This window comes from Hermetia illucens, chromosome 6, assembly GCF_905115235.1.
Source record: "Hermetia illucens chromosome 6, iHerIll2.2.curated.20191125, whole genome shotgun sequence".
NCBI lineage: Eukaryota > Metazoa > Arthropoda > Insecta > Diptera > Stratiomyidae > Hermetia > Hermetia illucens.
In genome coordinates, this window is record NC_051854.1 from 71,842,841 (window position 1) to 71,856,739 (window position 13,899).

At 43.2% G+C, this 13,899-nt stretch overlaps 1 pseudogene; it reads left to right on the plus strand.

Moving 5' to 3' along the window:
• Positions 1 to 10,474: 10,474 nt before the first annotated feature.
• On the plus strand, positions 10,475 to 11,502 carry LOC119660045 (annotated as a pseudogene).
• The last annotated feature ends 2,397 nt before the right edge of the window (positions 11,503 to 13,899 follow it).

The following is a 13,899-nucleotide window of genomic DNA, read 5'->3' on the forward strand; positions in this document are numbered from 1 at the left end:
TGGCAGCCAACAGAGCCTATTTCAGCTTACAAAAACTGTTTCGTTCGAAACGTCTCACCATACGGTCAAAGCTCTTACTGTACATGACAATGATCTTGCCAGTCCTTATGTATTCCCCCGAAACCTGTTTTTTTTAGGAAGAAAAATTGCGAACTCCTGACCGCGTTCGAGAGAAGAATTCTCCGAAGAATTTTTGCCCCACTACATGAGGATGGACGATTCCATAGCCTACATAACGACGAAATCTATGAGGCGCCTGGTTGTGGATAAAATCCGCCTGGTGTTTCTCTGCAAGCCCCCTTCATAAGAGTTCACCTTGTTGTGGTATTAAGGAATGCATATGTTGCAATGATGTCTTACACGTTTTAGAATGCTCGAAATTCACATAAAATGTGAAAGTTTTACCTTGTATAACTTTTTTGATTTTAGTTAAATGCACTTTAAACTTCACAGAGTTATGCGATATGTTATCATTTACACTACTGCCGCTTGCTACTTCTAGCATGAGCTTAAGGGTGGTTACCGGCTAAGTTTCTAAAATATGCTAATATAATATTATTACTTTAATTGTCCAGATATCGGAGCAGGATGCATTTTGAGGCCTAGGATTTACTGTGGTTTTTTTCCGAATTTTGGGTTGAATTGCTGCTGGGACCCAGACCTGTTACCCTTTTTTTGGGGGTCATATTTTGAGCCCTCAGACCTATACGTTCCAACCGATAGCACATATGGGAGGAGTTTGAAAAGGCTCTAATTAAACCCATTTATTGCATAAATGGGGAGCCCTCCTTAAACTCCATACAAAATGGCTTCGTGTGTGACAGACAGGCAGACAGATAGACATCGAACCGATTCTAATACGGTTTTATTTCACACAAAACCATAAAAAAGAATATAGAGAATTATGGAGCAGCCGAAAGAACAGATTGTCATTCCGCATAAAGGTACTATACAGAAATTCGGACGGCAATAACACAAAATGCTATAATGCCACAAAAGGAGAAGATTGCAAACGCCACTTGGCACGGTGGTATAGAGATAAAGCGTAGGAATACCTGGTTCTGGGGAAACGTCGAAGGCGTTTCAATTAAAACTTAACCAAGTCGGGAAGCTCGGCGCTTCAGGTATGAAAGGTTTTGGTTGTTTCTTGTGTAAGTATATTGGAGTGTAGAACTATCCCATTTGCATGTAGTCCGTAATGTATATGCATTTGGCATGTCAGACTAACAACTTTAGTGTGGTATTGATGGGGGCTTGCAGTAAATACCCGATAAAAACCACTTTAAGGTTTTTGTTAATATAGCACGATTTTGATCAAAATTAGGGATAACAAGCGTCATACTATAATCTATATTACTGCATTTTTATAATTCTAGAATAAACTTAAGGGGCGGGGGGTTTCTAGTCAATTTGAGCAGATATTCATATGGAGAGTATTTCGAGGCCTAGACTCTGTGTGGAGGCAGCTTTATAATTTTTTCAGATTTTTTGGCTGGGTAGTTTCTGAGAATGGTTGGTGGGTTTAAGAAATCATCACTTTCGACCCCCCGCACTCCCTGCCTTCCCAAGGAATATCAAAACTAAGACTGGCACCGAAAAGTACTAATCGAGGCCGGACGACATAGCAAGATGTAACTCACTGCATGTGTTGACGTTCACAGTCCATCTGCTCATCTAATTTCGTGTCAATCGATGTAGCCGTTTCTAAGAAAATTGTGTGTGACAGACAGCCATTGGACCGATTTTAATAAGGTTTTGTTTTGCCAACAAAACCTTAAAAATGAAGTCAAGTGCTTGTAGAGCATAGCCGAGGTTACAGTTGAGTGCAGATGTCATCCTTCTCTGGAAGGCAAAATCTATGGCCATGGAACGTAACAAATGTCTAGCCCCACGTTGGGCGGGATTTGTAAAGATCGTTTTATTTGAGTTAAAACTAATCAGAAAACCCTCGTCTAATATCAGTGGCTTTAGAAACCAATTTCGAGGGATACCTTTTTGATTGAAACAGCACAAACGCATCCTATTTTATCCGCTCTCGAGCATTTTCTGAAAACATTTGCAGAAATTTGCATAGAGGCCACCAACTGTGATCAACTGAATTTTCCTTTCTAAGTTCGGATTGTTCCTGTAGTATAACACTCTCTTTGGTAATGCCTTCCCCCATTGTTCAGCCGTTAATTTACTCGTGTCATGTATCGGTTTATCGAATACAAAATTCTGGAATTGTTAAAGTTGCCTAAAATGCTAATAAAGTGGTAGATTGTACACCCTGTACATAAACACGTACGTATATCACATATCCAGCATCTTTTCAATCTCAATAAAATACTCTTGTATACCAGCAGGTTGTAAGCAAAACCAGATTCTGTATCGAATATTAGAGGTTTACGTCGCCATTCAAGGTCAAGTTGGAATTGTGCTAGGTCATGATATTATCTAATTATCCAGAGCTTTTGCCCATGCTTTTTTGGTCTTCCGATTTTTTTGCGGGTCGGTTCTGATGCTGTAGTTCACTGTGTTTACTCTTTCCTCAATAGAGTTGGTGCACATTATAAAGATAACTTGGTTTCCCGAAACGGTCAAGAGATTCCCCGCAAAATTTTGGCATGAGAAGCTTTGAATTCGAAAGCATAGGTTTTGAGTAACTGCTTAGACTGTTAATCATTTGGATTATAAATTGAAAGTAGCATTTAAATAACTGTCCAATCGTTTTTCGAACGAACTTTAAATCGTCTTCCTACAAAGCAAGGTTACCACAGAAGTTGACAACGGAGAGCTTTATATCATTTTTTTTTTGGAAGACGGGTAGCCAGTTTTATTTATTAGCGCCCAAAGTGGGACATATTCGCTCAATTCAATATACTGCTTGCACCGATTTACTATAAAAGCAAGTCAAGAAACCAGAAACTGGACACTTCGTTTTCGTTATGTGAGGAATTTTGAGTGTATATACACTTATCTATTTCCACATAGCTAAGAATTCAAAATACTCCTTCATGTATTTCCAAACTCCAAATAATACAAACACATGTGTATATATTGAAGGCATAATTAATATGATTACCCTAAATAAACAAACAAACATTGCTTATTTTTCTCTTGTTTTTTTAAAATGTATGTGAATGCCTTTAGGCACAGACTTTTGGACTCCAGCAGCGGTACGTCGTCGGGCTACCAACTAAACACCTCCCTGAAAGAGGTACCAGAGAACTAGCCTGGAACCGTTTGACACATTAGTTAGTAGTTGTTAGTTTAAGGAGCCCCTTGCAGTCCAATCTCCCCGCCGGTCGAGTTCATGTTGGTTGAGGAAATAAACAATCTCACCATGCTTTCGATTCAGCCATGGATCTAGATTGCTGGTGAGCCGCATAGTCCATCTGTCTCTTGGCTAATTTTACCAAGAGAGTCTTCACTCTGTTAGTGTACCCATACCTCTGATTGTTAGAGCAGAACGATCTGCGTTGATTTCATAAGGAGACATCTCCTAGTAGGCGTAGGACTCCCAGCATTCGCCAATCGCCGACCCAAGACCGACACTCCAGCTGCAACCTTGCCCTCTGTTGTTTTGATTTGCTCGAAAAAGCTAATCTTCGGGTAGAACATTTAACCGCTTTCTGATCTCACGTACGCGATTACCAACCATTAACCAAGTTAAAAACACGAAATGATGAACCCTCAGGATCATCAGGCCAGGTGAGCGATTCATCGACCGAGATACTTGGGTATGGAATGACGATGTCCAAATGAAAATCCGTGGAAAGAAATGCCTCTATCAAAAGTGGCCAATTCATCATTGTTACCCGTTTAAATATCTCTAAATCAAGCCGAGTTTGCCACAGCTGAACTATTCATGGATTCCACGCAGCGCGGTTTACGACGGGGAAACACCATGCGAAGCATCGCCTTCTAACATTGCATTTCTGGATCTAGACAAGGCGCTCGACCATGTGCCACCCGAACTAATTTGGTATGCTTTGCGGCAACACCCACTAGAAGAACTTGTGCGCTCGATTAAATTATTTTATCATGATCCGAAAAGCGAAGTTCGAAGTGTGGCGGGTATATCGAAACTGCTTCGTGTCTCTATCGGTGTTTATTAAGGAAGCGCCCTCTCGTTACTCCTCTTTGTTCCTGTCATGGACATTCTCACACGGGACATTCAACGTCCAGCAACCTACATAGCGTTTCATGTAGATGGTGTTTTCTTAGCGTCTAGTAGCAAAGCTAATTTTGAGCAACTTGTTCAAGAGGAGAATGATCTCCTTATGCAACATCGCCTTAGATTGAATTTTCGGCAACCGATCTCCATGAAACAAGCACTATCACCGTGAGTGGCTGTGATCTGCCCAGAGCTGAGCGATACAAATAGCTCTGGACTGTGTTCTAAAATTGCTTCACGCGTTAGTGCAACCTGCATGAAGTGGCGTTTCACAACTGGTGCTCTTTGCAATCAATGTATCACCGAACGTCTCAAATCCAAAATTTACGTGGCTGACAATGAACGACTTCTCGCGATAATGGAGACGAAGATGTGGCGTTGGGATAGTGGCGTAAAACGCCATGATCCCATCTGAATTGAAGATATTCGCGACCGATATTGGGCTGTACCGATCGTGGAAAAATTATTAGAGAGGTGTCTCCGATGGCATGGTTACATAATTCAAGATTGGTTTAACACCGAAGTTAATGGAAAGACCGGCGGTAACAACGGTGCCTTGACTAGCTGGATGGTGCTTTGAAAGCCTGGTGACTACATCGAGACTAGGTTTTTGACAGAAGATCAAGATAAGCCAACCCCACTTCTGAGCCGAGGAAAGGCTAAAAAAACGAAAGCCTTCTCCTTTGGCATTCTGCTCACTGTTAACCTGAATTGGCATTTTGCAGTCAAAATCGTTTTTCGCAAGAGAGAGAGGAATACAATCTAAAGTCACCCCATCCCACTATTCTAATATATATGATTGCCCTTGGTGGGCGATACGACATAAACCACAACTACGAGCCGTCGTTCGCCGTTCCCTGAAATGTGCTTCAGCTCCCCCCGCTTGCACTCCGTCACTACTGTTTTGCGCCAAGTGCTCTTGGCACCCCCCATTTGTCCGCCATTTTCTACTGCTTGGCGCAGCCAGCAATGCAATGATCCAATCCTCTTAATATATATCTTATCCACTGCCACTTCCGCCTTCGGATCACAGTGCGTATGTGTGCCAGGCTTGTGCACCTACCAACTTCTTCTTATAATAATGCAGAAGAAACATTAGCACGGTAGAGTCTCAGCTTGATGAGATAATTTCATTTCCAAATTTTAAATAGGGCACCAAATTCAGATTAAGAACTTTTAGTGCGTCGGGCAAGATCCTGTTCAGTGCATTGTCCCCTGAGATTTTACGTTGGTGCATATGACATTTTGGATTCTATTTAGTTTAGTTCCGTATTATTTCTTGCTCAACAGAGGAGACTATAATATAAAATCGTACGATTTGATAAGGTAAACCACAGCTATCCTCGGTAACACCTATAATGGGAAAGTTAACAGAGATCCTGGTAACAAAACATCTGAGTGAAATTATGCGGTGTTTCCAACGATTAATTAATTGAAATAATAAAAACTTGTTGTTTCTTTTTCGTTGGTGTGGATATTTATTCTTGCAAATACCGATATTTCGGGAACCACTTGTTCCCTTCATCAGTGCTAACAACACAGTCTACAGATGAGCAAACTTTGGCAATAGTTGCAAAAAAAAATCGGAAGGACTAGCTCGACGGTGAATGTAAGCTAGCAATGGAATAGATAAATGCTGCAAACACGAGCACCGCGGAGATCTATCGTGAACTCCGTCGGGTAGAGAAGGGACTTACCAGAATGAAAAAGGACGCCTGAGAAAACATGCAGATCTGTGAATTCGAGAAGTATGGATAAGGAACAACTGCATCAGGTGCAGAAGTTTAACTAACAGGATGGAACCTCACTGATACCTGGTCGCTCAGTGAGTCAGTTCGACGGAGGCACATTTTCGAGATACTGAGAGTCAGGTGATTACATCCAAGAAGGGAGAAGCTGGGATGTTAAGCAGTAGATTCAAATTCAACATTGGTATACTGCGAGGCAACTGCTTAAAAGGCAGGTAGAAGCAAAAGCACGTCCGAGATCAATATATCAGACGTGAGAAAGGAAACAGGACTGAGTGGCGCAGGTGCTAAATAGTACTGGCGTTATCTGAAGGAAGGTCTGAAACCCGAAGAAGTCCTTAAGAAGTTTCAGGGCAGACCTAAGCCGCTTTGGAGCCAAGAAAGCGGAGAAAAGCGGAGATTAGCCCGCATGTGGGGAATGCTCCCAAAAAATCCAAACCTGTACTCCTAACTCGGGTATATTAGGGGTGAAGGCTGTAATCAGGTGTGCCGGGGGCAAATTTGCGGTCTGCAAGGAGGGAGAATGTAGGTAATTTGGAACCTCTCTGATCACAGAATAATCACATTCGACATTCAGGGCAATTCCGAAATAAAAAGAATAGTAAGAAGTCCCAGGATTGGGATTCCTATGTAGCACACCTGAGGACATGGCTCACCTTCAAAGGGGCAGCGACATTAGGAGCGAACTGAAACTGGAACAGTGTTGGGAAACCTCAACACAGTCGTTATTGATGCATTCGAGGCCAGCTGTCCGGCTAAGACAGTTGAATCATCAAGGGGTGTACCCTGATGCAATGAGAACAGAGGAACAAGAATTCTTCAACCGGGCGAAACAAACCGGGGACTGGCCGAGGTACAAAAATGCACCGAATGCGTGCAGCTTCATGGAATTCTGCGAAAGGATCGAAAATATCACAAAAGCTAACCAGGATTTACAAGGCTATAGCCAAAGACGGGGCAATGTCTTCTGTCTGTCTGAAAAGGGAAGAAGGGATATTTACGGAGAATGAGAAGGACAGAGAATACCTGCTTCTTAGGACTCATTTTCGGCGGGAGGCGATTCCCGAACAACAAAGAAAACAAGCAAATAAAAGGGGAAGAAAGAAGCACTGGAAAGCAGCAAAAGAGGCATGGGAACTTTTAAACAACTGAAATCACATGGAGTAGAGGGTAATAACCTAAATCTTTCAGACCAATTTGCCTAATGTCGTTGGTACTCAAAACAATGGAGAAAGTCATAGACAACTCTAATAGAACTAAAATTCTAAAGCGTAATCCCCTACATCAGTGTCAACACAATTAGCGGGCAGGACGGTCAACTGAAACTACTCTGTATTAGGTGACGGATGTATTAAGGGATGCCATGGAAACAATAGAAATAGCACTGTGTGCGTTTTTGGATATCGAAGGAGCATTCGATCGCGCACAGAAATACAAGATGCCCTGATCCGCAAGGGACTGGGAAACACCTTGGTTTTCTGGATGGCAAAATGTTAGAGAGCAGGAAAATAGAAGTACCGAGAGGTACAAATTCTATTGCCATGCATGCTACTCAAGGTTAAGTGAAAGATTTGCCTTTCAATATATGTCTCTTTTTATGGGGCTGAAAGTATTTAAGTGTTTTTTATCCTAGACTGATTGTAACCGGGTCCTAAGTAAGTATCGTATGTTGATCGAGGTGACCGGGAATATACCGCCTTTTAATGTTCTGCGCCCGACCCGAGTAGCTTAATGTTATAAATTGCCTAGGCTGGACCTCTGGAACGCTTCCTATGATAGTCTGCTGAGACTCGATATGCCCGAAGACTCGCACCTGGTCGGTTATGCAGACGACGTTGCGGCATTTGTTGCCGGACGTACTGTTGAATAGGTGTCAAAACCAGCGGTCAAATGCCTTGGTTTAATGCACGACTCGAAGATTGCGCTTCTTCGAGCAAATCAAAGCAGCAGCGGACAGGGCCTTGAGTCGACTAATGGCGAATGTTGGGCGCCCTATATTCACTAGAAGGCGTCTCCGTATGGGAGCAGCACAGTCGGTTCTGCTCTATGGCGCGGAGGTTGACAAAGAGGTGCATCGTAAGCGTCTTGCTCAAGTGTAGAGACGGCAAGCTTTGCGAGTCGCGTCTACTTATCGCACTGCCTCAGAGCCAGCTGTGATTGTAATCGCGGGAGTGATTCTGATTGTCCTCCTTTCCAAAGAGCGTAAAACTATCTACAGCCGTACGGGCTGAAGAAGAGTGTGAAGAGTGTGAAGAACATCAACGCACCCTTACCGAGTGGCAACTCTCTTGGCAGAATGATCCAGACGAACAGTGCGGCTCATCGACAATTTGGATCCGTGGGTAAACCGAACGCACGGTGAGATTGATTACTTCCTTACCCAACTTCCAAGCGGGCATGGAGGTTTTCCGTGTTACCTGCACCGAATTGGGAAGGCGTGATCTCCTGATTGTGTGTTCTGCAATGGAGCGGCGGACGACGCGGAACATACCTTTTTCTTTTGCGAGAGGTCAGCAGCTTTATGCAGACACAGGGAAGCTCTCTCCAGACAACATTGTCAGAGATATTAAGAGCGCTGGCAGCTGGAATCGTGTTGCGCCATATGTCTGGGGTCTTCTTATTGTGAAGAAAATTGGACCCGACCGGCGGAGGGATCGGATGGTAAGGGGTTCCCTGAACTAACAACTCCCTTCCTCCCCTCCCGTTGGTGAAAGGGATTAAGTGACTTGAAGGATCCCAAAGCCGGGAGAGCGCAAGGGCTAGCCCGAAGTAATGTGTCAAATGGTTCCAGGTTAGTTCTCTGATGACAGGGATGTGTTTAGTTGGTAATCCGACAGCGTATTTTTGCGGGAGTCCAACACTCTGTTCGTAAACAAATTCACCTACCCTAGTCTCAAAAAAAATTGTCTAGATTCTGTGTGCCTCCTTTAGAAGCTTCTTGAGGCATGACGTAGTTTCATTTTGACCCGGTTTTCGATGAAGTTCCTGTTGTATCTGTTTTCCTTGGCTGTTTCCAGGATGTAGCCCATTTCTTTATTTCTTTTTTCCTCGTTCCGCGGTGTTGTAACCATCCTGTGAATCATAAAGTTATATGGCGCCATATCGTCGTGTCTGGGTCGGTTTTCTGTAGATGTCGAATTCAAAATCCTTTCATTCCCGGAGTATTCCTTTTCGATCTCCATGGTTAGCCCGATATTCCTGTGTGCCCGGATGAGTTTCTCGAGAATCGTTCCTGCTTCTTTGCTTTTAATGATTGCTGATACATCGTCCACATATATGAACCAGAATCTCAGGGGTACTCCAGCCTCCTCGAGTTCATTCTCCAGGTCCTCTATAAATACCTAGCATAGCCGAGTAAAATGAAATCGAAAATTCACTTCGATACGAAGTTTAAAACGCGTTGAACAATTCAAACTGGGAGCCAGCCACGTGTGACATGCGGCTTAAATCAGCAGCTGATTACTTGGTACACTGACGGATCCCTCAGAGCAGAGGGAGTGGGGGCCGGGGTCATTGGTCCAAGGAAAATATATTTGGAGTCAATGGGTAAGCACACTAGCACATTCCAGGCGGAAGCATATGCAATAGACAGATGTGCCTCCTTTAATCTCGAAAACTACTACAGGAGGCAGAACATTGCTATTCTGACTGACAGCCAAATGGCGATCAAGGCACTTAGGTCGAACCAGGTGAATTCCAAACCGGTATGGTAATGCCTTGACAGACTGAATACGTCAGGCTCGTTCAATAAGGTTGAACGTTGGGTTGGAAGGTAATGAGGCAGCGGATGAACTAACCAAGAAGGGAGCAGGGAAGCCTTTACACGGACCAGAACCGTTCTGTGGAAACAACAACGGGTTTATGGCTATCACATTAAAAAAGGAACGGCTGAGGGAAATAAACTACCCCTGGCGGATCTACCAGGAATGAAGCAGGCCAGAATGCTTATTGGAGGAATACGAACCCAACAACCAAAAGGCTGTTTAAATCTTACCAAGAAGAATCATAGTGGGAATTCTCACTACTCACTGCCGGCTAAATTATCACCTAGGGAAGCTAGGAATATCTAGGGACTCTGCCTGCAGGTTATGTGCGGAGTGTGTTGAAACCTCTATACACGTTCTGCGATAGTGCCCGGCATTGGTTGAGTGAATAGATCTGCCCTCAGTTTGAGCCCTTCCAATCTTCGTGCAATTTGATGTCGTATATATGATAGTATAGCACTACTTTAATCTATATATATAAAAGAAAGTGGTGTTAGTTACACTATTTATAACTCAAGAACGGATGAACCGATTTCGCAGAAAATCGGTGGAGAGGTAGCTTAGAACCAGGGGACGGACATAGGATAGTTTTTATCCCGTTCGACCGCGTTTCCGTCAAGTCACTATAAAACGTGGTATAACAAAAACGCATCTGACATGAAATAACAAAACGCAAATGACAGCTAAACGTAATTTTGTCTTTGGTTAAGTGTGGTAAAAAATTTGACAATTATAAAAATTATAGCTAAACGTAATTGATAATATCATCAGTAATTTGTTTTCTCTTTGAATCATCATTAACAATGCCGCGACCAAGACGATCGAATCTTTCCCGACAAAGTCGTAATGCGAATGAAATGACTGAAGAGCACAAGGAATTGCCCGTGAAGAGCGCCGCGTTAGTATGGCTCGATTTCGTGCTTCTCAATCACAAGAGCAAAGCCAGGCAGCCCGTGAAACGGCTCGGTTGGCAATGCGAAATCATCGAGCGAATAACAGAGATGAAGAAGTAAATAATTTTCGACGCACAAGAAGAAATATATCAAGTGCTGATTTGAATCGAGCAGCGTTTTGGTATGAGCAGCACTGATTACTGCTTGCATCCTAGCGTTTGCATTGGGCCAATGGACGTTGTTTGCGAGTATTGTGCCGCATTAAAGTTTTCAGGAGAAACGCCCGGATTGTGCTGCCTTAGTGGAAAAGTGAAATTGCCATTATTGACTCTGCCACCGGAGCCATTGCATTCATTGCTTTGTGGCGAAACACCAGAATCACGTTATTTTCTTGCAAACAGTCAAAAATACAATGGTTGTTTCCAAATGACCTAATTTGGGGCAGACATTATCGAAGAACGAGGATTTAATCCGACATTCAAGGTATTTATTTGCTTATTTTTGTACCTACATACAATATAGTAGATAAATAACTTACTATACTTATTCCTACGTATTATGTTTGCTGATTATACAAAAAAAACTGTATAAATCAGAAATACTGACTGCTTTTTATTTTGTAGATACAAGGACAGATCACACCATCGAATTGGATCATTGCAACCTCTCGAAGATGCACAGCATAGATTTTTACAAATATATTTCATAGGCAACATGGAAGAATAAGTTGATCGACGTCAAGAGATAAATGCAGCAATGAAAAGGACAATTCTTCAAGATCTGCAGCAACTGCTACATGAACATCATGCGTTGGTCAGGCTGTTCAAGAGTGCTGTGGAACGCATGCCAAATGATGACTACAAAGTGGTGATCAGAGCAGATAAACGACCATCTGGAACACACGAACGCACATTTAACGCTCCAACAATAGATGAAGTTGCCATCCTGATTGTTGGTGAAAACTTGGAAACACGCGATATTGTGCTTACACGTCGCGAACTGCAACAAATATCTGAAACACATGGTTCATATGACACGTTGCAGTACCCGCTGATGTTTTGGCAACGAGAAGATGGATATTATTTGTAATGATAAGAGTGGAAATAGGAGATCAAGTCGATCCCTTGAGTGGCCGATAACGACCTAGAGGGCAGAGCTATCCCAAAAAGCTAAACAATTTGGCAAAATTTGACCGTGAAGGTCCGCCCACAAAGATTGCAGCTCTATCAAAGCTCTCGGTCGACACGTTCTTGCACGCCTCTGTGCTAGCCAGGCTCGGGAATGTGGGGGGGTCCTTTGAGCGCTTTGATCCCTCACGCTTCATTACTTAAAACAACGTGTCTTTACCGGTGCGTGGGTCCGCACCGGATTTTAAAATCGATTTTACGTAGGAATTCGCGACGGCCTATCGAATAAAACCAGATCGCGAGCTAAATTGGAAAATAAAAAAAAAAAACGGCTCGACCGCGCGCGTGAAGCCGTTTGTCTCCGGACCCGAGTGCCGCGATCAAGTAGGGGAAAATCCACGACGGATCACCTTCCCGATTGCCGTTCCTTCCGCCTCAGATCTTGAACGAGGCGCGGCCGGTGAGGTTCCCACCCTTCCTCGACATCCCCCGGCCAGTTATTCTATTAGAGGATGTCCCTTTTAATAGGAATTCCGCGGGAGTAAGGAGGATGTCGAGGAAGGGTGGGAACCTCACCGGCCGCGCCTCGTTCAAGATCTGAGGCGGAAGGGACGGCAATCGGGAAGGTGATCCGTCGTGGATTTTCCCCTACTTGATCGCGGCACTCGGGTCCGGAGACAAACGGCTTCACGCGCGCGGTCGAGCCGTTTTTTTTTTTTATTTTCCAATTTAGCTCGCGATCTGGTTTTATTCGATAGGCCGTCGCGAATTCCTACGTAAAATCGATTTTAAAATCCGGTGCGGACCCACGCACCTGTAAAGACACGTTGTTTTAAGTAATGAAGCGTGAGGGATCAAAGCGCTCAAAGGACCCCCCCACATTCCCGAGCCTGGCTAGCACAGAGGCGTGCAAGAACGTGTCGACCGAGAGCTTTGATAGAGCTGCAATCTTTGTGGGCGGACCTTCACGGTCAAATTTTGCCAAATTGTTTAGCTTTTTGGGATAGCTCTGCCCTCTAGGTCGTTATCGGCCACTCAAGGGATCGACTTGATCACCTATTTCCACTCTTATCATTACATATTTTAATATCAAAATGGTAAATCCATTAAATGGTGAGTATCAATATCATAGTTCAAGATGACATACATTTTACATTGTTTGGTTTTGGTTTACCATAAAAGACCAATTACACTGCTTTTTACGAGGAAGAGATAAGAGGTTGTTGTAAAATTAGATAAATGACTGGGAACCGATTTAAAATCATTTATCTTCACCGCTTTATAATTATGAAAAAAATAAATATTTACAAAATACTAAATCTAATGTTTTAATTTCAGGTGAAGAAACTACAAAAAAAGTTAGCTCGATGAATTATTACGCATATCGTTTGATGATTCGTCAAAATGCTGACAACTATTTGCTGCGGTTTCGTCGATTGTTTCAGCAGTATTGCGTCGACATGTACGTCAAAGTAGAAACGGAGCGTTTAAATTTCATTAGGTTGAACCAAGCCAAACTGCGTTCTGAGGAGTATATACATTTACGTGATGCAATTGGTACTGAAGGAAATACAGCTAATATTGGTCGATTAACTATTCTTCCGGCGACGTACATAGGCAGCCCACGTCATATGCATGAATATGCGCAAAATGCAATGACATGTGTTCGTCATTACGGTCGGCCAGATCTCTTTATTACTGTTACCTGTAATCCAAAATGGATAGAAATTGTTCAATTGTTGTTTCCCGGACAAACATCAAGTGATCGACACGACATCACCGGATCTGTATTCAGACAAAAAATGCGGTCCCTAATGAATTACATTGTTAAACAACGCATCTTTGGAGATACTCGATGCTGGATGTATTCAATCGAATGGCAAAAACGAGGCCTGCCGCACACACTCATCCTTATTTGGTTAGTGGAAAGAATTCAAACAGACCAAATAGATGATATCATATGTGCCGAGATTCCTGATCACGAAGCCGATCCAGACCTACATGATGTTGTAATTACAAATATGATTCATGGGCCGTGTGGCGTCATTAATCCCCAATCACCTTGCATGGTCGACGGTAAGTGTTCCAAACGATATCCACGGAAATTAACGGCGGAGACCGTCACTGGCAACGATGGTTGTCCACTGTATCGCCGGCGATCACTCGATGATAGCGGTCGAACTATCACAACAACAGTGAAAAGAAAGC